The 26,490-nt window shown below is 45.6% G+C and overlaps 1 protein-coding gene across 4 annotated transcripts in view; it reads right to left on the bottom strand.

Annotated features, from left to right (window-relative positions):
- CCDC92 (coiled-coil domain containing 92) overlaps positions 1 to 13,039 on the bottom strand; it is a 44,598-nt gene extending 31,559 nt beyond the window's left edge. The window contains exon 1 of one of the 4 annotated variants that reach the window (XM_027853458.1): positions 12,991 to 13,039. The gene's annotated coding sequence lies outside the window, so the exon portion shown is untranslated. Of the gene's footprint in view, positions 1 to 10,072; positions 10,250 to 12,990 lie in introns of those variants that run through there. The other 3 variants (XM_027853456.1, XM_027853460.1, XM_027853457.1) reach the window with 3 other exon arrangements.
- Between the last annotated feature and the right edge of the window lie 13,451 nt (positions 13,040 to 26,490).

The raw sequence follows: 26,490 nt of genomic DNA, 5'->3' as shown, positions 1-26,490 counted from the left end.
AAATCAGGTACATTTTCGACTAATAAACCTTTTTTTTTACAATATGGCATAGGCACTGTACCAGGTAACACCAAGGGGATACAGAAATGAAACCACCCCTATGGCAAAGAGCATTGGGGAAAACAGCATGTACACACATGAGTAGCTATAAAACAAACACAGGTAATTGGGGGGGGGGCACTAGAAGGGGGTGATCAGCAAAGCTGAGCTTTGAAGGATGAAATGAGGGATTTTAAGAGGTAGTGGTAAAGACAATGTCCATTCCTGGACTTCCCGAGCCAACAGCCAGTGCCAAGGTATGGAGATGAGAGATGAAGTGTGCTGTGTGAGGACTGGCCTGAAGGCCAGCTTGGCTGGATAGTAGAGGGTGTGAAGGGGAGTAATGAACTATAAGCCTAGAAGGTTAGGCTGAAATCAGATGATGAGGTCAACCAGCATGGATTAAATGATCGCCATGTTCTAGGAGCTTTGCTAAGCACTGAAGACACAGATCAAACCAAAGCAGTCCTTCCTTGCCTTTAAGAAGTGGCCATTCAGTCACGGGAGACAGGATTGTGTACACATGTGAGTGTATGTAAAATACACACAAGCCGACTTTTTATGGGGAGGCAGTAGCTGCTGGGGGCATTAGGAAAGGCCTCATGTCAGAGGCACCATGTGAGTTCAGCTTTGGGGAAAGGCTTCCTCAGGGGTTCTCAGAGGTGGAGGGGAGGATGGAATGCATTCTGGGCATGGGGGAGCCTGTCCAAAGGCCCAGAAATGGGAGATACAGCATCATGTATGAAGGACAACCAGGTGGCCAACCTGGCTGGATTGTAAGAGAGTCACATCTACTAAACCTGTAAAGGTGAGTGGGAGCCATTTGTGAGGGCTTTAAATGCCAAACTGAGAAGTTCTGTATTTGATCTCAGAGGTAAAAGGGAGCCATAGGAGCATGTTGAATGGGGGAGAGACAAGATCACACCTGTGTTTTAGGAAAATCACATCAGCAGCCGAGTGGAAGGTGCATTGAAGAGGGGGGACCTGAGGTGGGCAGACCCTTTAATGGACGATTCCAGGAAGAGTAGGGTAGGGGCCAAGGGAAAGAAAGAGATGCCAAAGCAGGCCTTAAGAGCCCGTGCCTGGGAAGAGCTCGGCCTCTCAGCTCAGTCCTTTGCCCTGCTGCCGTTCAGGGCCCTGCTCCCTGCTGCCCGCTCTTGTTCTGAGGACGACGGTCCAACCATCACTATCACTGCATCTCACCAACTCTGCGACTTCCCAGATCATCCCCCCCTTCCCTGGTCACCACTCTTCCGTTAGAACGTAATGGGGCAGGAGCCATTTCCTTTTGTATTTGTGCACTTGGCACGTGGTAAGTACTTAATAAAGACTTTCACTCATATGGGGTGAAGATGAATGAAGAGTCAAGGATGACTTGGAGGCTGCCAGCCTTGGGGCCTGGAAGGATGACGGTGCCCTCCACAGAAATGGTTGGTTAGGAAGAGGATGTCGAAGGGGGGTGGTGCTTGTTTGGACATGTGGAATCTGAGATGCCTAGGGGACATCAGTTTGAAACATCCCACCAAGCAGCTGGTGAGGTGGCCTGGAGCTCAGGAGAGAGCTGAACATGTCAGGAAGGTAGGAAAAAGGAACTCAAAGTCCCCGTTAAGACAAACCATCTGGAAAAGGAAGTACCTTCATTTGCATTTTTGTGTGCAATGCAGGGACAGACAGACTCTATGTACAGGGATAATGTGCTCAACTAAAAAAAAAATCAGTACTAGCATATAGATAAAAGAAAGTTCACTTCCATGTACAGCCTGAGGAGGCGAATGGAAGCATTTGAGCTGAAGATGACAATGACCACGGTTGTCATTACGGGATAATTTCAGAACAGCTTTCAGACTCTACTGAGCCTGTAAAGAACCAGACACAGTGAAAAAGGTCCAATGAAAAAATACAGTCTGGGCAAAACGCATGCATTTTTTGAAAACGTTAGCATTACAGGATCTAAATACTTTTCTGTACTTGGTAACTTGTATTTAGAGTTCAATACAAGAATAAATTTTTATTGGTTTTAAATTTATCTTGGTTCCTTTGCAACCTGTAGAGATAGCAGGCCAGTCAAGGTGTTCAAAATCTGAACTAAAAATTTCAAGCCCAGCAATTTATGGAGCAACTACCCCATAATTTCAATTCCTGGCAAAATTCTAGAATCTATTTTCAAAGAAATGATTAGTGACTATGAGAAGAATACATCCATCAAAAGGCCTGCATCCAGAACTGGACATGCCGGACTAACCTCACTGTTCACTTTTTTGACAGGGTTATGAGACTGACAGATTGAGGCACTGCATCTGAGCTATGGTTAATCTAGATTTTACCAAAACACCTGCTAATTTCTGGAATGACACTATCATGTGCAAGGTGGCGTGCTGTGGATTAGGCGAGAGTCTAATTGAGAGGATTCTGCGCTAGTTGAAAGGGCAGACATCAAAAGCAGCCATCAGCGTCCTCTTAGAGACAGGTCAAGTAGCATGCAGCGAGGATCTGGCCTTGGCCCTGTGGGGTTTTTTTTTTTTTTAATCAGTGACTCATAAAAGCATAAGTGGACAGCGTCTGTATCAAAACTGCAGACCACACAAACCTGGGAGGAGGGACAGTTAGCTAACACATAGGACGAAGGAGTTAGGACACAAAAGAGAGAGAATATTGAGCCTAATCTAATATGACGTAACTTAATGGAGACAAATGGAAAGTCTTATCCTTGGATTCAAAAAGTCAATTTCACAAGTACAAGACGGGAGAAGACACAGTATCTCTGAAAACAGTCTAGGGGTTTTAGTGGATTTCAAGGTGATTAAGAGTCAGTGTGACATGGCGGCACAAAAAGCCAGTAAGAGCTTGGGCTGCCTTGAGAAGCATCTGCAGGAACACAACCTGGATGGCCTTGGGATTAGGTCACGAGGATAAATTCCAAGAACCGGAGTGCTTAGCCTGGAGAAAAAAGATCTAGGGGACAAGGTAGTGTCTTCAAGTGTATATGAAAGAGTTGCTCACTCTGTTTGGTCTTTGAGGCCAGCCTTAGGTGCAAGGTCAACTTAAGTGGACGAGCATTTATTAAAACCCCACTATGTGCCGGGGCAGCTAGGGGGCGCCATAGTGCTCAGAGCGTCAGGCCTGGAATCTGGAAGAATCATCTTCTTGAATTCAAATCTGGCCTCAGACACTAGCTGGGTGACTCTGGGCAAGTCACTTCACCCTGTTTGCCCCAGTTTCCTCATCTGCAAAATGAGCTGGAAAATGAAATGGCAAATCACTCCAGTGTCTCTGCCAAGAAAACCCCAAATGGGGTCACAAAGAGTGAGACACGCCTGGAAGTCTGAACCACAAAGTGGACTGCTTTAGAAGGAAGTGGGTTCATCTTCACTGGAGGTCTTTAAGCAAGGCCGGATGTCTCCTTGGTGGGTACGGAGTAGGGATACTTGTTCAGGTACAGGTCATGCTCAGTGACCTCTAAGGTCCCTTCTAATTCTGAGATTCAGTGATCCTGGAGGACACAGTAAGAAATACGAGATGTGCTTCCTGGCCTGTGGGGCGTGTCATGGTCGGAGAGATGGCGACTGCACATGAAACATTGGTGGCTTCTACAGAACAGCTGATGATTTGGTGCTAAACCGAGTGGTCCGGACTGTAAAGTATAGGGTAGAGGGGAGGGCCAGAATAATACCAACAATAGCTGATACTCCTATATCACTCCCTTTAAGAGAGCAGAGTGAGTTTGACTTTGATTCCTGGGAAAAATTTTAGAAAGGATTATTAAAGAGATGAATGGTAAATATCTGGAAAGGGAAGCGGTGATTCCAAAGAGCCAGCGTGGTCCCACCAGGAACAGGTCACAACACACCAATTTCACTTCCTTTTCTGACAGAAGCATTAAACTAGTAGATGAGGGGAATGCTATGGATGAGGTTGACCCAGATTTTAGGAGATTTTTTTAAAGTATCTCATACCATCCTTAGAGAGATGGATTAGGTGATAACACAGTTAAAAGGATTCAGAACCAGTAGGATGGTGGACACAAAGGATTGTTAATGGTTCCTTGTCAATATGGTAGGGTGTCTCTTGCCAGGAGATCTCTGAGGGATCTCCTGAGCTTTGTGCTGTTACATGGTTTTTTGTCAATGACTTGGATAAAGGCATAGATGGCCTGTTCATCAAATTCATCGATACCACTAAGCCAGGGAGGGAGAGTTAACACAATGGATGCTAATGGAGTCTGGGTCCTACTGATTGGGGGCAGCTAGGTGGTGCAGTGGATAGAGCTCCGGCCTTGGAGTCAGGCGGACCTGAGTTCAAATCTGGTCTCAGACACTTGACACTTACTAGCTGTGTGACCCTGGGCAAGTCACTTAACCCCAACTGCCTCACCAAAAAAAAGCAGAAAAACAAACAAACAAATCAAAGGCTCCTGATAGGCTCATCAAGCACTGGGCTGAAGCTAAAAGGATGAAATTCTATGGGGATCAGTGAAAAAATCTGGTACAAAAAAATAACTGCACAAATCTAAGATGGGGGACGCACAGAAATAGAGCGGTTATCCTGAAAAGGATCTGGGGGTTTTAGCGTAGTCTTAAGTCCCCTGTAAGTAAGCGGTCCAAAGAGTGGATCCAGTGTTGAGCTGCGTTAGGAAAGCCACGCCTCTAGGAAGAATCCCACACCCGGCCCTTGTCAGACCTCACCTAGGGTGTTGCGTTTAATTCTGGGTGCTGGGGTTTATTTAATGAGCACACCAATAAACTGGAGAGCATCCAGAAGGCAAACAGGATGGCAGAGTCTTGAAGTCATGACACAAAGGAGCAGTTAAAGGAACTGGGCATGTTTACACAGGATAAAACAAGACTTGAAGAAGACATGGTAACTGCCTTTGAAGGGCTCTCATAATGAGAACGGCAGCCAGGTGGTGCAGTGGATAGAGCTTGGGACCTGGAGTCAGGAAGACCTGAGTTCAAATCTGCCCAGAGACACTTCCTAGCTGCGTGACCCTGGGCAAGTCACTTAACCCTGTTAGCCTCAGCTTCCTCATCTGTAAAATGAGATGGAGAAAGAAATGCAAATCACTGTATCTTTGCTAAGAAAGCCCCAAATGGGCTCACAAAGAGTCAGACACGACTGAAGCAACTGAACAACAACAATGGAGTAATAGCTAACATTTCTATAGTACTTTAAGATCTGCAAAGTGCTTTACAAATATTATTTCATTTTAATCTCACAACCTTGGGAGGTAGGTGCTTTTTAAATTAAATTTTTTTTTTTTTTTTTTGCTTTTTGGTGAGGCAATCAGGGTTAAGTGACTTGCCCAGGGTCACACAGCTAGTAAGTGTCAAGTGTCTGAGGCCAGATTTGAACGCAGGTCCTCCTGACTCCAAGGCAGGAGCGCTATCCACTACGCCACCTAGCTGCCCCAGAGGTAGATGCTTTTAATTGTTCCCATTTTATAGATGAGAAAACTGAGGCAGACAGAAGTTAAGTGACTTGTCCAGGGTCACACGGCTCGGAAGATTTAAACTGAGGTCTTCCTGACTTTAAGTGCAACACTATTTACCGCACCACTGAGGCGATATTAGACTTGTTTTGTTTGGTCTTGGAGGGCAGAACCTGGCACAATGGGTAGAAGCAGAAAATTTAGGTCTGATATCAGGAAAGCCTTCTCAACAATTGGAGCTGTCCCACGGTGGAATGGTGGTGGATCCCAGCTCCTTAGGGGTCTTCCAGCAGACTCCAGATGCCACTTGTTGGGTATGTTCCAGGGGGATTCACAATGATCCTGTGAGGGCTGGTACTGTAGTATTATTATCTCCGTTTTACAGCTCAGGAAAGTGAGGTTCAGAGAGGGGAAGTAACTCCCCCATGGTCACACAGCTAGGATGTTCTATCCATTGTGTCACTTAAGCTGGACTTGAAGGATGGGTAAGAGATGAATTGGCAGATGAAAGCAAGGCACTCAAGGTGACGGAAAGGACTTCAGCAACGGGTGGGAACTGCACCAAATACAGTGGGAGGCAGGGATGGGCCTGGAAGGATGGAGAACAAGAGTGGAGAGGGCCAAATAGAAGCTTTTAGTGCGGAAGCTAGTGAAGGTGTCTGAGCAAGGCAGTGTTGTAATGAGAGCAGGGTGGAGGAAATACGAGTCTGGCCACAGAGGACAGGCTGGATGGAAAGAGAAACGCACCTTGCTCATGGCCAAAGCCTGCTTCGGCTCAAAGGGATCAGAAAAACAGGACAGAAAGATCGAAGCTAAAAGTGAAGCGCCTGTCCCCAGTTCTGCACCCACACAAAGTTCTGGTGGCTTACAGACACAAGGGTGAATGATAAAAACATGGAATCATTCTATTTAAACACAACAAAACCCTATAGGCCATGATTCTCAACATTTTAGGTTCAGATATACACTAACAATATCCGCAGGCGATGTTAGTCACCACTTAGCTAATCTGGGTTAAAGCCCGGTGCCAACGGAACCAGAGTTTCCAAGCAAGCATTTCATGAGCGCTTACTGTGGGAATAAAGTTAGTCTGGGGCCACAGAATGGACCCTGACCCCAGGAATCCATTTCGTAAGCAGACGGTTTCCTTCAAAGGGCACACAGGGTGATAAAGTCATTTTCTCTTATTGGTGATTTTGTCAATGGGTGTATTCCTTCCACCACAACTGCAGCTTGCAAAGATGGTCTTTGAGAGTGACCGGGACTGAAAAACTCATTGCCCCGCAGTCAGTGAAGCCTCTCTGAACTCAGTGAGATTAGTTCTCAGACAACAGACAGGACAAGCCATCGCTGACAGTATACAGGAAGCCGGTTCAGCTTGGTAAATTGCTGTACGCGTTTAAGATCTTGTGGGCCGAGCCCCTGAGAATCCAGAGTCACCATGGCACCACAAGAAGGCGTCGGGGCACCTGCGCTACTGCTGATGAGCCTCATCTTTGATGTTCGGGGCAGTGCCTTATCAGTCAGGCCTGCCTGGGACGTGTCAGGCATCATGCTAAGCCCTGGGGATACCGTCCCTGACTGCTAAGGAGCTTACATTCTATCGGAGGAGATTTCTTACTATTATTTCCAAGGCATCTTTTCCATGAATGTTAAATATATTCCACATGATACAGTTTCTTTCCCCAGACAAAAAGCCTTAATTAAACTTAAACTTTTCAGTAACACATAAAAACTGACATTTACATAGAGGGCTTTAAGTTTTGCAAAACCCTACATGCAAAACTCGTTTGAACCTCAGAATAACCCTGTGAGTACAATTTATTAAGCCCATCTGACAGATGAGGAAACTGGGCCTCCAAGCAATATGTTCAGGGTCACAGAGGGAGTGAGGGTCCGAGCTGACTGGGGAGCAATGTCTCCTGACTTCCACTTCAGCCCCTCGTCCCCATAACTCTGACCTGCCTTTCACACACACCCAGTGCCATCAGCAGGAGGTATTGTTTCACCAGGCATATCTACCATATAGATAAAAACAATGTTGATATTGTAAAATCTCCATTTTTTTTTTGAGAACAGGCTAGCTATCACAGGAGTGATTTCATGATAAGAATCCAGATAGAAAGAGCTATAATAAGCAGATATAGCAATTGCGGGAGGCAAGAACATAAAATGAGACCCTTTATCAATCTCTCGGAAGGAACTGTTAGCTAATAAAACTAATCTGATTTTAACTACGTTGACTCAAACAGAACAAACCACAAATTTTATTTAAGAAAAAAATTCTTGATTGGTATCTCACTGAACACATTCCTCATCTCAGCACTGCATCCTTACTTAACATGTATACAACCTGGGGAGCCAGGGTTTTGTTTCTGGGTTTTTTTTGTTTCTTTTGGTATGGGTTTGGTATGGGTCCAGGAGAATCTACAGCTCATGAATGAATGGAGGGTGCCCAGTGGCGCCCTCTGCTGCCGGGATGGAGAAAATGGGTTCACTAAAACCAGTCCTGGAACCACTCCAAAATTTCAGCTGCAAGTGGGCATCACCCATTTGTACCTGACCTTCTTGCAAAAGGTTATCATTAAATAAATTTCATATCATATGAAAAAATCTGAAAAAATGCTTTGTTGTGGAAAAGGAATAACTTTAAAGAGTCTAAAAGTGCCACTAAATTTGCTGCAAATGAACTGAGGTGAAATTTGGTAATGGTTGGCAATGTCAAAATAGGGAGAAAAATGCAAAATTAATAAATGTATGAGGAATTCTTTTGTAACAATCAAAGTTTTTTCCCCCTAGGAAAAGAATATAATGCCAAAATCTAGTTTCCAAGAGACATATCTTTGTCATTCAGATTGATCTCTACCTCCACAGATATCTACAGAAGCTTGGGGTGCCATCCCATGAGTTATCTTGGGTTTATAGCACTTCAGAATCTGAGACTGCTATGCTCACTTATGATACATCCTATTAATAGGATCCTATCATGGACACAAGATTGCTTTATTTGTGTTTTTCAAGGTTACATTTTAATATATACTTATAGACCAATAAAAATAAATATGAAATATACAAGCCCATTAAAAATAATATACAAGCCTGAAAGCATTCTTTCACAAGAGGTCAGATAAAAGAAAAGTTTGGCTAGAGCAAATACATAAAGCCCCAAATGATTTGGGATGAGCAAAAGCAAACAATTTCAACAGCATTTTCCTATTAAAAAACAAATCAATGCCAAGGAAAACCAGGTGATTTTTTTTTTATTGTGCAAAAGAAATTACTACATGATATAACAACAGCTTTCATAATAAACAAATGTCCCAAATAAAAGTCTCTTAAAAGGAGCAACATTATTGACCAGTTTGTTACAGTTTTTTAGACTTGTACACAGTAATAAAGCTTTGGATGTATTCACCAACAAAACAAATATAGATACGACTATAGTACACAAGTATTTTTCTTTTTTTGGGGGGGGGGAAGTAGTTCTTTTCAGGTGAGTTACGGAATTTAATCTGTTAAACCTGGATGCCATTGCTGCATGAAATACTTTTGAAGCCAGCCATTAGACAAAACGGGCCAAGTTAGATGTCATTTAGTAAAGCAGTCTACTAATTCATCTCGCAGATGACACTATTCTTCCATCAAGCATAGAGCTTGATTGAGCGCTACGCTCAGTTTTCCAAACCAAAGGGTATCCTCTACCACAAGGTTCACAGACATGCCACACAGGGATACTCACTCTAAAGGGGGACAGTGCAACTTGCCCAGGAGGGTTCTAATCTCCACAGTGATGTTCAAACGCATTAAAAAGATGCAATGGACCGAGGTCTCCTCCCTGCAGTAACAAGCACCCTCGCAGGCACATTTTGCCACAAATATTTTCCCTCCTAGACAAAGAGAGCCAGACTGTTGGCAGCTTCTCACGCACCTGCAATGCGGATGGCGGCAGCCCTCCCGACAAGCCCACCCCAAGAGCCGGAGCGACGTGGCGGGCTCCTCTCGTCCCCCACATCGCCGGCAGGCCACACCTGGAGACTGGGCAGCAGCCCAGCAGAGCCACAACCACGCACACAGACCCACGCAGACCTCTGGGGCTCGCAAAGGCAAGCACATTCTTTCCAGTGACACCGTTCCCCACGAATGAGCAAACCTCCCTCGATGGGAAGCGCATCAGCCCAAATGACCCCCACCCACCCTTCCTTGAAAGAGCTGACGTTTGTTTCAAAGGGGTGGTGTGTCTTCTGACTTGCCCCCACTCTGGGGCTAAGACAAGCACCCCGAAACAGATAAATTCATTCAGGGCTCAAAGAAGACCGGATTATTTTGCTCTGCACTCCTCCTCAGCTCCTTCTACACACGGCTGTGGAAGAGAGTATTGAATCATCTCTCGCCTCCCAAAGGAGCTGAAAAAGCAGCAAGGCCGGCATGGTGTTGGGTGGGGGGTGGGGGTGACTCCAGGTACCCAGATGCCCTACAACCCTCACCCATGTTCTGAAAGAAGGAAGGGGGAATTGTAAAAGGTGTCAGGGAAGAGGGGTTTATGGGCCAGCAAGAGCTTCTTTTCCAATTTTATGCGCTAACAACTTTGCCCTCCCCATCCCAGCTCACCTGAGGGTGGAGATGTCCTTTGTCCGTTAGGCGGATCCCCCCCTTCTCTCACTCTTCCTCCTCCTCCTCCTCTCCTGCAGCTGCTGGGGCAGGTGGCCCATGGGCAGGGCAGGGGAAGGGAGAGGAGGAAAGAGGAGAGGAGAGGAGGGGAGGGGAAGGCTGGGCTGGGCTCTCCCTTCTCCCCCTCCCCTTTCTCTGGTCCTCAGAGGTCAGTCTGTGCAGCCAGAGCTCATCTCCCAGAGCTACCAGCCCAAATAAAGCAATGCACCCTGGGAGTGGGAAGATGTTGGGGGGGGTGGAACTTGGGGAGAAGAAGGGAGGGACAGACTGGCAGAGAAGAGGGATAGAAGGAGGAGAAGATGAAGCAGGGTGAGGAGGTTGGACCCAGAAAAGGGGTGGAGATGAGAGGACAGGAGGAGGAGGTAGCAGAGATGTGTGAAGACCAGGAAAGAGGAGGGACCGGAGGGTGGGGATGGTGGAGAGAGGAGGCCTGGTCAAGTGCTAAGAAGGCAGGAGCCAGAAAGAGGTGGGGGGGGGGGCAGCAATAGGACGGGAGAGATGAGATGGAAAAGAAGGGCAGAGTAAAGAATGGAGCAGAGACTAGCGGAAGCTGGGAGGAACCCAGAATCTGAGCTGAAAAAGATCACACTGGTTAGCTAGTTCAGTCCCTACTTGAAGCACCACAGTCCTCTACAATGCCCCTGTCAAGTGTCTGGAAATTAGAGATAAAGAGAGGAAGGAGAGACAGAGAGAGAAGCAGAGGAGAGGGCGGGAGGAAGCCAGAGACAGGTGGGGAAGAGACAAGAGACAAGACCGAACTGGGAGAGGAAGTGGGGGGGGCAAAAATGGAGGAGGAAAAAATAGAGATAGTGGTTGGGGAATGGGTGGGAGGAAGAGGAGGACAGATGGAGGGACAGAATGGGAGAAGAAGGGCACAGGTGGGGATGGGGGAGAGGAGGAGGAGGAGGACATCGGATGGACAGACGGTGGGAGAAGGAGGGAGACACAAGGAGGGATGGTGGAGACGGTGATAACAGAAGGTGGGTGAGAAGATGATGACCAGGAAGAGGGAATTCATAGGAAGGAGGGATAATGGGGCAGAAGGGACAGAGCAGGGGGAAACAAGGTAGGGAGGTGGGACAGAGGGTGGGTCATGCAGCAGAAACGGGGCTGGTTTGGAATCCCCCCAGTGATGAGTTACTACCGTGCGACCCCGGCCACTCCCGAATTGTAAAATAAGCCAGCCCTCCCCAAAGCATCCCTTACACCTCTGTGGAAGGGACTTTCCTTTTGATGATCTATGGCAGAAGGGTGGAGGACTAGCACAGGGTTAGGCAGAGGACGGAAGAGGGTGGGTAGGAAGAGGGAGACGAGGAGAAGAGATGAAGAGTGGGGGAAGAGAAGATCATAGACTGAAAGCTGGAAGGCCCCTCATTTTATAGATGTGAATGAAGGGGAGGCAGAGGAAGGTGGAGGTAGGGAGAAGATACAGATAGGGAATAATAATAATAGTTGACATTTATATAGCACCTACTATGTGCCAGCTTTATACTTATTGTGCCAGCTTTATAGTTCTGTGTAACAATTACCTCATTTGGCCTGCACAACATCCTTTAGAAGTAAGTGCTGTTTTTATCCCCATTTTACAAATAAGGTTAAGTGACTTGCCCAGGGTCTCACTGCTAGTGTCTGAGGCTGGATTTGAACTCAGGTCTCTAGGCCCAGTGCTGTATCTACAATGCTGCCCCTGAAGGCCTGAGGTGAGACTGGAAGAGGGCAGGGGTGTGCTGGAGTTAGCTTGAATCTCTTAAATTTTCAATGTGAGCATTTACCCCAGAAACTGGCAAAGTCTACAAATCAGTAGATAATTTATTGTTTTGTTGGCTGTCTAGACCTAAGACAATGATGGTGAAAATGTTAATAATGCAGATAAATTTAAAAGTGTGTCATGCTTGCATTTTTTTTTTCTTCTTAAGTGCAGATTGCCACATTTACCAGAGATGGTGGTGGTGGTAGTGGTGGGATTCATAAGAAGTGGGTGGGGAAGGCTAGAACATGGACAAAGGAGAGCCCAGACAGGAAGGAGGAAGAGACAGCAAAAGGGAGAAAAGGAGATAGGGAGGAAAGATGGGGGGGGGAGGAAGAGGAGAGCATAGACTGGGACAGAAGGTGGAAGGAAAGACAGGAGGGGGTAGGGAGGAAGCAAGAGGAGGAGGAGGATAGGGGAGGAGGGAGGACTACGGGAGGGGTAAAGATAGAGCAAGAAGGATAGAGGTGGGGAGCAGTATGGAGGAAGGGAGGAGGGAGAAGGAAGAATATGGGAGGAGGGTAGAAAAGGGGGACAGAGCAGACAGAAGGAGGAATGCAGGAAAGGGAAAGGACCAGAAGAGGGGAGAAGGATGGAGGAGGAATGGAAGAAGGGAAGGGGAGGAGGGATAGAAGAGGGAAGGAGAATAGAGGGAAGGGGGGCTGGAGGAAGGGAGGAGAGGGGGGAGGAAGAATATGGAAGGGTGGGGCAGGGGAGACAAGGGGGAGGGGAAATAGAGGAAGAAGGCTAGAGGAAGGGAGGAAGGAGGGAGGAGAGGAGGGGGAGGAGAGGCAAGGGGTAGGGAGAAACAGAAGGAGAAGGCTAGAGGAAGGGAGGAAGGAGGGAGGAGGGGAGGGGGAGGAGGGAGAGAAGGGGGAGGGGGAAAGAGGGAGGAAGGGAGGGGAGGAGGGGGGGGAGCGGGGGGGAGGGGCGGGACGAGAATCCAAAGCTTCTGATGGGCGCCCCGCCTGGGCGGGGCAGACTGGAGCTGCTAAGTCGGGGTCTCCCTCGCAATGATGTGGGGGTCTTCCCTCCCCCGTCCCCCTCTTCCCTTGATCCCTCCTCCAGCCCCCCGGCGCCAGCCCAGCGGGGGCTCAGCGCCTATACTCACTCAGTAGGGGGCGGCGGAGCTCTCCGTTTTGAGGGGGAGGGGAGGGGAGGGGAGGGGGGGAGGGGCCGGCCGGTGGGACGCAGGCGCAGAGCTCAGGTGAGACCGCACTGCGGTTGCCTGGGCAACGCAGCGTGAGCCGGCGGGGGAGGGGAGACTCGCGAGAGCTCTCGGTAGGGGGAGAGTCGCGTTCCTGTTCGTAAGTAGCGGGCCGCGTTTGTGCGCGCCGTCGCCTGGGCGGAGCGGGAGGGGAGGGAGCGCGCCGAGCCAGGGTGGGGAGCAGAGGGTGGAGAGAGGCGGGGCAAGAAAGAAGGGAGCGCGCGCGCGCGTGCGCGTGCGCCGTCCTGTCGGCACCAGGTAGAAAACCCCAGTGCGAGCCGGAGGCGTTCGGCTCCAGCACCTGCTGCGGCCGACTGCGCGTGCGCACGGCGCGCTGTCATTCCAGCCGAGCCTGGGAGGGAGGTGGATTCTGCGGAGCTCCGTAACTCCTGAATTCCTGACAGTCAAGCCGACGAGCATCTATTAAGCGCCTACGGTGTGCCAGGCTCTGTGCTGAGTGCTGGGGATACAGAGGGACGCTCCCCGCCAGCCCCTCTTGTCCTCCACCCCACCGAGCCTGCGTTGTTTTCCGAATGGACTTTTTTTCATCTGAATGGACTTATTTTTGTTTTTCCTGAAGCAGAATGTGCGAGGCAGAAGAAAATTTCTTTAAAATCCCGGTTAAATCCTTAATCTTTAAAAGCCTGTAAAACGCCGGAGCGCCGCCTTTGTTCCAGCATCTCACAGTGACAGGGGGAGGGGGAGGGGGTAGCTTCAGGCGCCTCTGGTCTAACCCTGACCTTGACCGGAAGCCTTGTCTGGGAGACCTGGATAAGCGGAGCCCGCCGTCAGCCTGTCAGCAAACCTACAAGGGCTCCCCGCGCAGCTAGGGGGTCCAGCGGATAGAGTCTGGCCTCACCCTCTCAGCCTCAGAATCCTCATCTGTAAAGTGGGGATAAGAATAGCACGTGGCCTCACTCTGCCTCAGTTTCCTCATCAGTAAAGTGGGGATAAGAATAGCACGTGGCCTCACTCTGCCTTAGTTTCTTCACCCACTTCCCAGGGTGCTATGAGGATCTAATGAGGTAATATGTAAAATTGCTTTGCAAACCTTAAAGCACTACATAAAATCTAGTTATTATTACCTCAATTCTCACCCATTCATTGAGTCAATCAATAAACATTTATTAAGTGTCTATGGTATGCCAGGCCCCTAAGCGCTGGGGATACAAAAAGAGGCAAGAGACTGTCTCAGCCCTCACAATCTAAGGGGTTAAATCTAACCTATTGTCCCTAATTCAGTGGTGGAAGGCTAAGCAGAGCTGGTCTAATCCTTCTCTCCACGTGAGAACCCTTTAAATATGACGTTGTGAGAGTAAACATCCCAATCCTTCAACCAGTTCTCATATTACTTGATCTGGAGCCCTTCAGTTTATGTCCTCCCTATAGTGGGGCACCCAGAACCGAACAGAAACTCGGAATGTGGTCCTAGCAGGACAGAGCGTGTACAGCAGGATTGTCACTTTCCCAGTCTTGGACGAGGTGATGCTTTGCTCTTCAGCTCAAGATCACGTTAGGGTTTTGCCTGCTGTTTACACTGTTAGCCCATATACAATCCTCTCTCTCTCCCCTCTCCTCCTCTCAGGCTCTCTCTTCTCCCTACTTAGCGCCGGCTTCAATTCCCATACTCATTTTTGTACTGCTGTTTGCTCAGTGTTGAGTATTTGTACTTGCTCACTGTTGCCAGTTACCATTGTCCAGGAGTCAGGAAGACTCAAATCCAGCCCCACACTTTTACTAGCTGTGTGGCCCTGGGCAGGTCACTTCACCTCTGTTTACCTCGGTCTTCTCATCTGTAAAATGCAGATAATTACAGTACCTCCCAGGGGTGTTGGGAAGATCAAATGAGACAGTATTTGTGAAAAGCTCTTAGCACATTTTTGTTGTTGTTAAGTCTTGTCCAACTCTTGGTGAACTCCATTTGGGGGTTGTTTTTTTTTTTGGGCAGATACCGGAGTGGTTTGCCATTTCCTTCTCCAGCTCATTTTACAGATGAGGAAACTGAGGCGAACAGGATGAAATGACTTGCCCAGAGTCACATAGCTAGTAAGTATCTAAGGCTGGATTTGAACTCATGAATATGAGGCTTCCTGATACCAAGTTTAGTGCTCTATCCACTGAGCCACCTAGCTGCCCTCTTGGCACATAGTAGGCACTATATAAATGTGTATTCCTTTGCCTTTCCTTCCCTTTCCTTCTCTCCTCATCAGGATTGTTTCTCTTAGTGTCTTCAGAATTTCATTCTTCAGAGCTTCCCATCCCTCTTGGATGGACTTCCCCTGTAGAATTTTACAGGAGCCTCTCTACTGATTGACATATTGCTATCTGAGCAAGAGGACACTGATGCTTTGTGCTGTTCTTATCCTCTGGCAAAAGTTTCTGCCCCTTTGGGAACTATTCCCAACCTCTAGGCTCTATCCCCTTTCACTAGCTCCCTGTCCTGGGTATTATTTCTGCCCTACTGAGCGCTGCCCTGACTTGCTGAAAGCTGTCTCTGCCCCTCTCGACCCTGCTCTGCTCACTCCAATCACTGCTGAGAATTCAGTCTTCCCTTCAGAATGCTGTGCCTGCCCCTCTCAGTGCTGTTTTTACCCTCTGAGTGCTGCCTCTGCTCTCTTAGAGGCCGCTGGGTAGGGTAGGGAATAGGATGTTGGACCGGGAGTTAGGAAGACCTGAGTATGAATCCTGCCTGAAACACTTAGTAGCTGTGTGACCCTGGTCCTCATTTAACCACTCTTAACCTTTTTTTTCTTCATGTATAAAATAGGGATAATCATAGCATCTAATTCACAGGGTTGTGAGGATCTAATGGGAGTACTTTGCCAGCCTTAGCGGCTTACATACATGCTAGCCATTAATAACAATAATAATAATGGTTATTATTAATTATTACTTCTTCCATCATCTGGAGAATCAGGAATAATGGTCAAGAGGACTGACCAGCGGCCAGACAGGCAGTCTCCCTGCAGGCCTAGGAGAGCTAAGCAGTTAAGAGTCTGGCCGCCTCATTGGCCTCTGTGTTTTCCATTTGGAGCTATTCCACATGAAATATTGATATGGAAGTAGGAGGGGGTTGGGGAAGGGCAGGGCAGTATTTGTTCTGTTGCTGCTGCTGACTAATGACCAGAGTGAGTGTTGGACTGGGGGAGGTGAGCATGTTTGCATGGCTCAAGAGATTACATACAGAAGCAGAGAAGGCAAATCCTTTATATAGGGAGCTTTATTGTTGAACCAAAGTAGAAAGTGGAGGAGGAGAGTTGGGAGAGAGGCTTTGAAAGCCTGTGAAACAGTTCCTTGGGTTTCTTCCAGGTGGCTCCCAGGAGATAGTGGTAATCGTCAGTGTTATATGATCTGGGAGCTTTGTTGTGCTTTTAAGACGCATCTTGGTATGATTTTTTTTTATAGTGCCTTCCATCCCAGCGGAATCCAATATAGAGAGTGAGACCAGGAGGGGGCTGGTCAAGGTTAACTCCTTATTAACCAGGTTAACAAGGTGGTAAGAGGAATACTTTGTTAGGACATTCATGGTATGTCATTGATAGGGAGTGAACTCATCTTTATCTGATATTCCTTGGCCCTTTGGGCCACATTGAAGATGGTTAGTTAGTTCCTGTTCATACATCTTGGGCTACATGCTTGGCTGGCCTTTTAAAGGCTAGTTAGCTAGACCACAGCTGAGAGACTCAGAGAGGAGAGTGCTTATAGAAACTCAGGCTCAGCTCCCTGGAGGGGAGGCCTATGCCAGAATTTGTGAGGCCCCTTTGGGGAACCATACATCCTTAGGAGAGGAGGATCCATGCCACCACAGAAGGAGGGAGACATCATCAATGCCAGAACAAAGTCCTTTCTTGTAGCTAAGAAAACTAATGCAAGATAGGCTGCATTAGGAAACAGTGTCTGGGAGGTCATGGTTCCACTATCCTCTGCACTGATCAGACCACCTTTGGTGGACTCTTCCACTCTTGGCCCCACATTTTAGGAAGGATATTCATAATTTGTAAAATGTCCAGATGAAGATGACCAAGGTAGAGAAGGGCCTTTACATCATGCCATATGAGGATGAGATAAAGAACGTTAATCCTGGACAAGAGAAGATCTAGGGGAGAAAATGAAAATAGCCATCATATATTTGAAAGGACATCACCTTGTGAGGGTCTAGTCATGTTTCACTGGATTCAAGGGGGCAGAACTGTAAACAATGGGAAATCACAAGGAGACATATTTAGGCTTGATGTAAGGAGAAATCTCCTAGGGACTATCCAAAAGTACAATGGGATGCCACTTAACATTTCTTTTCTTTTTCTTCTTTATTTTGTTTGTTTTGGCAATCGGGGTTAAATAACTTGCCCAGGGTCACACAGCTAGTAAGTGTCAAAGGTCAGATTTGAACTCAGGTCCTTCTGACTCCAAGACTGGAGCTCTATCCACTGTGCCACCTAGCTGCCCCTTGTGCTTACGTTTCTATCCTCACTTGGGGTCTTCAAGCAAAGGCTTAAATTAACATCCCCTTGTTGGATATGAGATAGTGGAGACCCGAGTTATGTCACATTCAACATGTCCACAACAGAGTTCATTGTCTTTGCCCCCCAAAAGCCATCCTTGTTTTGATCTTCACTGTTACTGTTGGTGGCACTGCCATCCTTCCAGTCACCTAGGTTTGAAACCTTGTTGTCATCATTGATTTCTTCTTCTCCTTCTCCTTCTTCTCCTCCTTCTCCTCCTCCTCCTCCTCCTCCTCCTCCTCCTCCTTCTTTAAAATATCTCTCCTGAGGCTGTTGTCACATTCTGGCTAGAGAAGAGAGAAGACTTACCTCCCCTTTCAACCACCCCTGACTTCTCCTTACACCACATATCTAGTCAGCTGCCAAATCTTGCCATTTCTTTCCCCATGACATTTCTGGTATACATTTCCTTCTGTCCACTCATATAGTTACCCCCTGCCTCAGGTCTGCATCACCTGGCCTATCGTAATAGAATCCTAATCGGTCTCACAGCCTTAAGTTTCCCCTCACTCCAATCCATCTTCGACATAGCTGCCAAAGTGCCAAAGCACAGATGTGACCGTGCCATCATCCTACTTAATCAATTCCAGTGGTTCCCTAGGAACAATAAAGATAATAATAGCTAGCATTTATATAGTGCTCTCAGGTTTGCAAAGCACTTTACAAACCTTATCTCCTTCGATCCTCATGATAATCTGGGAGGTAGGACTATTACTATCCTCATTTTACAAATAGGAAACTGAGGCAAGAAGAGGTGAGGTGACTTGCCCGTGGTCACAAAGGTAGTCAGCGCCTGAGGCTATATTTGAATTCCGGTCTTCTGACTCCAAGTCCAGCTCTTATTGAAAGACCTTTGTAACCTTGCCCCTTCCTGCCATTACAGTTTCACACATTTGCCCCTTGCCCCAAATTGATCTTGCAGACGGACTGGCTTACTTGCTCCTCCTCACACACAACACCCCATCCTGTCTCTTCATGCCTTTGCACTATCACCTGGAACGTTCTCTTTCCTCATGTCCCTGGCTTCCTTCAAGACTCAGTTTAGATGCCACCTTCTGCAGGAGGCCTTTGGCGAGGTGAAAGGAACACTTTTCAGACTCAGATTCCACTTCTGGTTTCTTTGAGAGAAGGAGTCAGGAGAAGATCACAGCTGGAGGCTTGAAGAGACCTCAGAGCCCATCTAATCTAACCTTTTCATTTTCACAGATGGGGAAACTGAGGCCCATGGAGGTTAAGAGCTTTGCCCAAGGTCACACAGGATCACTGGAGAGTGAATTTGTACTACTGTCCTCAGATTCCAGAGCAGCGATCTTTCCACAGACCCATGCTACCTTTCAATGAAGCAACCACATTAGCTAAACTAGAAAGAGAAGAACAAAGGTGATTGTGAGGGGTTTTGACATGTGAAGAAGGCCAGGCTTCAATTTCTGGGAGGAGAAATTTGGGAAAACTGAAGTTAAAATGAAAGAAAACACCTTGAACTGAAGGAAGAGAAGGGCTCAATCTGAAGGAAGAAAGAGATGAAGGACTTGACAAGCTCAAGGAGAAAGAGAAGGTAGTTGGCAAGATGAAGTAAGTGAAAAATCGATGAATAAAGTCGATTGGGAAGTAAAAGTTGTCGAAACGAAGAAGATGTTAGTGAGAGAAGAGAAAGAAAGTAGGTTGTTGAAACAGAGGAGAGGATGTTAACTGTGTTTGTCATCATTAAGAAGTCATAAAAATGCTTAAGAGGTAAGGTGTAAACACTCACAGATAGTTAAAAAAACAACCAAGGTTAAGAATCTCCGACGGAGGGCCTAGTATATATACTATATGTAGTAACTTGGATTGAGTGTTCAGTGTTTGGATTTCATTCACAGCAAATGATTGCTGTCTGGGTGCCAAATGTAGACTGGTCTTCCCTTTAGAAAAGAAGGTGAAAGAACTTGAGAAATACTTCTCTGAAATGAAGGTTTATGAAAAACAAGAGACAATGAAGTGTTCCTAAAAAATAATATATATATGTATATGCATATGGATGTGTTATATATGTATATGTACATGTATATATTATGCACATATGCATATACATAAATACATATACAATGTGTATGTGTGTATATGTACATATACATAATACATACTATATATGTGTGTGTGTATATATATATATATATATGAAGTGAGACTTCACAGCATGAGGGGAAAAGACTATAAAGTTAGAAATGGGAAGATTGTCACACAGAGGGAGAAGAGAAGGAGAACCACTGTGTTCTTGGAGCTAAAAGACAAATTTGAGACTCCTCTTGAAGACCAGGAACTGAATGCTGTGAGCTAGAAGCAGCTTCTTGTCCCTCAAGGAATGATAAAGCAGAGTCATAGAAGGAGCCAGGCAAGAACCCAAACAAAAAAGGTGAGGGGAAGAAGAAAAGACCAGTGGTAGGTTGTGATTTCCTGCTCAGGGGTGCTGAAGTAAGTACTTGTTGACCCAGGAACAACAGTAGAAAGATTCGCTGTCTTTCTGGGGTTTATGCACACAATATAACATAGAATACTGCAAGACTTGGCAGAAAAGACGGCTACTACTGAATTCCAGTGATTCATCTGAGCATGGAAGATATTGCCAGAGGGAACCTAGAAAATGTTGCCAAAGATTATGAAGATTTGGGAAAGAAACTGAAGACCATAAAGCCACAGGTTATGTTTTCTTCTCGGTTGCCCATTGAAGGCAAGGGATACAGAAAAGAAAATTTTATTTGGGAAATGAATAGCTGGCTAAGAATATGATATTTGAAAATGGCATTTGGATTTGTGGACCTTAGTTTAGAATATAGGAATGACAGGAGGCCGACCAGGGACGGAGTATAACTAACAAAGGCTGGGAAGAATGGGTGTCTTGTGAATCTCATAAAAAAAGATTTAAAAATAAAAGCATGGAAGAAGGAGAAAACTTCCTGTGTATATCCACCAAATTACAAACTATGGAGAATAGCTATAATAAATGAAGAAGAATACTCATTGACACACCCAGAGTGTCCTATGAGACAAAATCCAAGAAAGGAGCCAGGGGAAAATCCATGTCTCAAATGTCTATAAACAATGCTCAGAGTTTGGGCAAAACCAGGAAGCTTTGATGGAAGGAGGTAAATTTAGCATCATAGTTATCTCTGAGACTTGGTGAGATAGAACTCATGTCTGGAAGATGGCTCTGGAAAGCATGTAACTAACAAAAAAGGAAGAGGATGGATAAAAGGGGGTGATATCGTATGTAGTATTGTATATTAAGAAGGCATGCCCTCGTGAGGAAATCTAAGAACTCCAGGCAGGAAGCATGATGAAAAACTTTTCAGTGGATGACCATGGAGGAAGAAACAAAAGTGATTTTTGTCAGTGATGTATTCTACAGATCACCTGGACAGATAAAGGAAATAAAAGATGAATTTGGTAAGTAGAGACTGGCACAGAGGCATGACATAGTAGTAATGGGGGAATTCAATTATCCACACATCTTTTAGTGTTCTCTTTCTGAGTACTCCCACCCCATTCTTTAAGAGTTGGAATAGGGGCAGCTAGATGGAGCAGTGGAGAGAGCACTGGCCCTGAAGTCAGGAGGACCTGAGTTCAAATCCAGCCTCAGACCAAACACCTGACACTTACTAGCTGTGTGCCTCACTTAACCCCAATTGCCTAAAAAAAAAAAGGAATCTAGTATAATTATAAAAATGCTAATTTCTTCAATGGTATTCCAGTACAACCTATGGTTTTTATAATACCTTTGTGCAGATTGCACAAAGATATGACCTATATATGTTTGTGTTTTTAAAAATCGACTTTACAGGTGTGGGATAAAGGAGACACAGTTTAGAGATTTGTCTGAAAAAAGATCTTGGGGGATTTTGTGTACTGCAAGGTCAAGACAAGTCAGCAGTGTGATGTGGCAGTCTAAGAAGCTACTATGATATTAGACTACATTGAGAAACACATAATTAGGGAGGTAATAGGAAAGGGTATGCTGGTAAATGTTTAACAACTGGCTCTCTTGAGGGACAGTATGTGCATGACACTCTTTTATTAACATTTTCTCCATCACTCTCTTGAATCTAGATCAATAAATTGACCCCCAATTTGTAGTGTTTGCCTATTTCCAAGGTGAAATGTTCACAATGAAAATTTAACAACCAGCATGAGCTGGTTTGAGCCGACTCTTAAACACCCCTAGAGATCAGTCTGTTGTATTCTGCTTTGGTCACAGTGCATCTGGAATATTGTTTTTAGTCTTGGACACTGCATTTTCAGAAGGACATTGATAGGCTGGGGAATGCTCAAAGAAAGACAACTGGAATTCAGAGGGGCTCATATGATTATGATATAAGATAATCAAATGAAAGAACTGAGGATATTTAACCTGGAGAAGAGAAGTTGTTGGGAGATCATGGTAGCAGTGTATACACTATATAGCAGTATATAGCACATACATGAAGCATATATGAAAGGCTGCCATAAGGAACAGGGCTAGACATGTTTTGTTTAGTGCCAGATGACAGAAGTCAGAGCAATGGGGAGAAGTTACAAAGAGGTAAATTTTGTCGTTATGTAAGGAAAAACTTCCCAACAATTAGTTATCCAAAGGGGAAATGTGAGGCCTCAGAAAGCAGTGATTCATTAGTGGTTTTCAGGTTAAGGCGGGGTGACCACTTGTCTGGTGTGTCATAGAGAAGATTTTTGTTCAGGTCTAGGTTGGGCTACGTGGCCTCTAGTGTTCCTTCCTGAGATCCTGTGGTTCTGTTTTTTTTCTTTAATTTTATGTATTTTTCTCTTATTTTATATTGTAATGATAAAAGTTTGAATTTCAGCTTTCATCATTATTTTTGTCCCCCTTGAAGAAAAAAGATCCTACTCACTTTGTGTACTCATAGGGTTTTAGAGGTGAAGGTAACCTTAGAGATAATCTCCACAACTAGCCTGAAACTTAAAACATCAACATCTTTTCCCTTCCTCTTAGACAATTACAATTGCCCTTCATGGATCAAGTCACCAGACCCAAGCACACTACTTCCCCGTATCCTGAAAGTACTGGCGCATATGATTACTAGAGTCATGGTCAGTGACCTCTGAGAGACTGGAGAATAGCAGAGGAGTCTCAGGGTGGGAAAGGAGCAAAGATTGTCTTGATTTTTATGAGATGGAAGATAACAGAAGGTGCAGCCCAGTGCAGTGACCTTGATTTTGATTCCTGGTGCGATCAATGAGAGGCCAGTCCCTAGAACTTCCTCAGATCTGCCCTAACTAGTGGGTTATACAGAGCATGTGCAGATATTGCCAGCCTGCTTCCAGGCCAACCACGTGCAGAAGCTTGGTGAACCTTCTTCGGGCCATGAGTGACTGGTGGGCTGATGCCACTAAGGGACGAGGAGGCTTTTGATTGGCTGCGGAGCCAGATAAGCTGATGACTGGGGAGTCTCTGAGCCAAGACTGTTTGCAAATGAGAGAATTGATACATCCCTCCCTAGGCCCTTTTTTTGCTATTTTCCTCCCTCTTGATTTCAGGGGACGAGGATTGTTTTGAGCTTCTGAGTACAGGGGGAACTGGCCGTTTCTTCCTACTTGGCTAAAAGAATCTGTTTCTTTTGTATTTATTGTTTCCCAGTCTTGACTGAATGAGCATCTTGAGGTGGAAATGCCCAGGTAACTAACGAGCATAGGTGTGGATCAAGGGTGGCCTTGAGGCCACATGTGGCCTTCTAGGTCCTTGAGTGTGGTTTTTTGACAGAGTCCAAGTTTTGCAGAACAAATCCTTTCATGAAGGGTAAATGTTCTGTTAAGTTTGGATTCCGTCAAAGGGCCGCACTTGAGGACCTAGAGGGCCGCATGTGGCCTCCAGGCTGCAGGTTCCACCCTACCCCTGGTATAGACTCATTTATATATAATATATTTATTATTATATATAATATATAGATGCAGATATATACTATATATAATATAGATGTAATGTGTAATATACGCAATATATATTATAGATAATACAGATGTAATATGTTACATACAATATATAACATAAATATATATTATATACAATATAGATGTAATATATGTGGTATATGATAAAATATACAATATAGATGTAATGTATGTAATATATAAATATATATAAATATATAATATATATATATAAATATATAATATAAAATAGGGATGTAATATGTGTAGTACATTACATATAAGCTATAATACAGATGTAGACTCATTTAGTCTGGAGGCCGTGTTCCTTTCTGTTATAAACCTTGTTGGTTTGTCTGCTTGTGCTCAAGCTCTTTGACTGTTTTCTTCCTCCTGAGACCTTTGGGAAGTTATCTTTATACTTTTGCTCACTTTCTAACTCTTTCCTCTTTCATGGTGGTTTCTCGGGGGCCAGACCTGAAAGCTGCCTCCTTCTTTTCCCGGGACGGACGGTTCATGTTTCACTGGCATCAGTCTGTCCCAGGGCACTTCCAGGCAGACAGAAGCAGCTCTACCTGGATATCGGTTCCCTTTGCTTCAGGCCTGGTGGGTCTGCACTTGGGCTGCTGTCCCGCTCCAGTTCTCTCTTTTCCTGTTTTCTGGCTGAGCCCTGCCACTGGGTAGCCCCGGCCAAAGCAAGCTTTAGCTTTTTGGCTTTCGTGTTGCAGGGAAGAGGAGAGGGGCAGAGTCGAGTTTTGCTCGGCCAGTGGGTTGGCTTGTGCAGCCCTATAAGAGTGTGGTGGCTAGGGGGTAGAGGGACTGAGACAGCACATTTGGAATTAATTAGGGAGTAGTCTTCTCCGCTGTTCACTGGGTGAACTGCCTTATCAGGGTTCTTCATTTTAGGCTGTGGAGATAGCCGAAATTGCCTTATTTCTTGAGTACAGTTCTTATTTTGGAGAGGTTTGAGGGATCATGAGGATGGGAGAAAGTGTCTAGGCCTCCAATTGTGGGTTATATGACCTTGAAGTCTCTGTAGAGAACATTCTAACCCTAAGTTAGGCTTGAGATAGAGACTTAGATCTAACTAGCAGGAGAAAGAGACCAAAATAGACTTGGTCATAGCCTGGAAGTTCTTGGCCTTTGTTAGGTGCCTCTTGAGCTGGGTGTAGCAGCTCTCAGGCTCTGCCGCGACTAGAAAGCTGCCAGACTGCCCTTGTCACGGACATGCTTTCTTGTCCGGGCACCCTAGCGGTTGGGGGTCGAGTCGATCACCATGGGGCTCTGAAGAGCACCTCAGATGAAAGCTAACGTTGACTAGGCGGCAGAAGCCAGGGCCAGTAGCAACAGAGATTTTTACGTTTTTTACATTTTACATTTACATTTTTATATTTTACAACGCCCAATGGAGAGCAACAAAGACTCCCCATGCAGTGGGAAGCAGTGGTGATGTAGCACACATGTGAGCAGTCCCAGCAGAGAGCAATGACCACAGGGAAGTGGGCCGAGCAAGAAAAGTACGATGACATCATCATCATCATCATCACTGACATTTTTGTAGCACTTTGAAGTTTGCAAAGCACTTTCTATGAATTATCCCAGTTAAGGCAATAACCCCTTGAGATAAGTATTACAGGTGTTATTATCTCCATTATACAGGTGAAGAAAGTGAGCTTAAGAGGGGTGAAGTAACCTGCCCATAGTCACACAGCTAGTATCATCAGGTGTGAGCTCTGAACCTAGGTCTTTCTCATTCTGTGTCCTGGGCACTTTCCACTGTGACACAGCTGATTCTCAGAGTACTAGCCCGGGAGTCAGGAGAACCTGAGTTCAAATCCCACCTCAGACACTTATTGTGTGACTGTGGGCAAGTCACTTAACCCCAATTGCCTCCCTCTTCACCCCCCAAAAAGGAAAAAAATAGAGTATTTGAGCCAAAATGAAGAACGGTGTGATGTAGTAGATAGAGAGGCAGCCCGGAGTCAGGAAGACCTGGGCTCATCTCCCTGTTATAGCAGTAACCAGCTGTGGATAGACCACAGTCAAGTCACTTAACTGTTCTGAGCCTATTCTTTTCATAAACCGGGGATAATAATTAATAATAATACGGGCTCAAATGAAATAATGTATCTAAAGTACTCTGCAGGCTTTCAAGTGACCTTGAACAAGTCTTAACAAGACTTAATTTCTTTGGGCCAATGAGGGAGTTGGCCTGGAAGGCCTCTAAAGTACCTTCTATCTCTAAATCTATGATCCTATCTATACCTACATCTATACCTATATCTATCTATCTATCTATCTATCATCTATCATTTATCTATCTATCTATCATCTATCTTTCCATCTATCCATCTATTTATCTATCATATATCATCCCTATCTTTCTATCTATCTCTGGCTATCTATCATAATAATAATAACAACAGCTAACATTTATAGCTTGCTGTGTGCTTACATAGTGCTTACTATGTGCCAGGCAGTGTACTAAGTGCTTTACAATTATTATCTGTTTTGATTCTCACAAGAATCCTGGGAGGCAGGTGCTATTATTATCTTCATTTTATAGATAAGGAAACTGAGGCAAATAAAGGCTGAGTGACTTGCCCAGAGTCACACAACTAATAAGTATCTGAGGCTGGATTTGAACTCAGGTCTTCCTGCCTCCAGCCCAGCATTCTATCTGCTGCACCATCTATCTACTCGTCTATCCACCCATGTCTCTCTCTCTGTCTCTGTCTCTCTCTCTTTCTCTCTTCATCCATCTATTTATCCATACATCTATCATCTATCTATCTATCCATGCATCCATCTATTCATCCTTCCATACATTCATCTATCTATCTCTCATGTTTGTCTATCTATCATATCTGTCTGTCTATCTATCTATCTATCTATCTATCTGTCTATCTATCTATCTATCTATCTATCCATGCATCCGTCTATTCATCCCTCCATACATTCATCTATCTATCTCTCATGTTTGTCT

This window comes from Vombatus ursinus, unplaced genomic scaffold (genome assembly GCF_900497805.2).
Source record: "Vombatus ursinus unplaced genomic scaffold, bare-nosed wombat genome assembly UNPS02009994.1, whole genome shotgun sequence".
Taxonomy (NCBI): domain Eukaryota; kingdom Metazoa; phylum Chordata; class Mammalia; order Diprotodontia; family Vombatidae; genus Vombatus; species Vombatus ursinus.
Note: the sequence above shows the minus strand (reverse complement) of the source record. Positions and strands in the feature narration are given on the sequence as shown.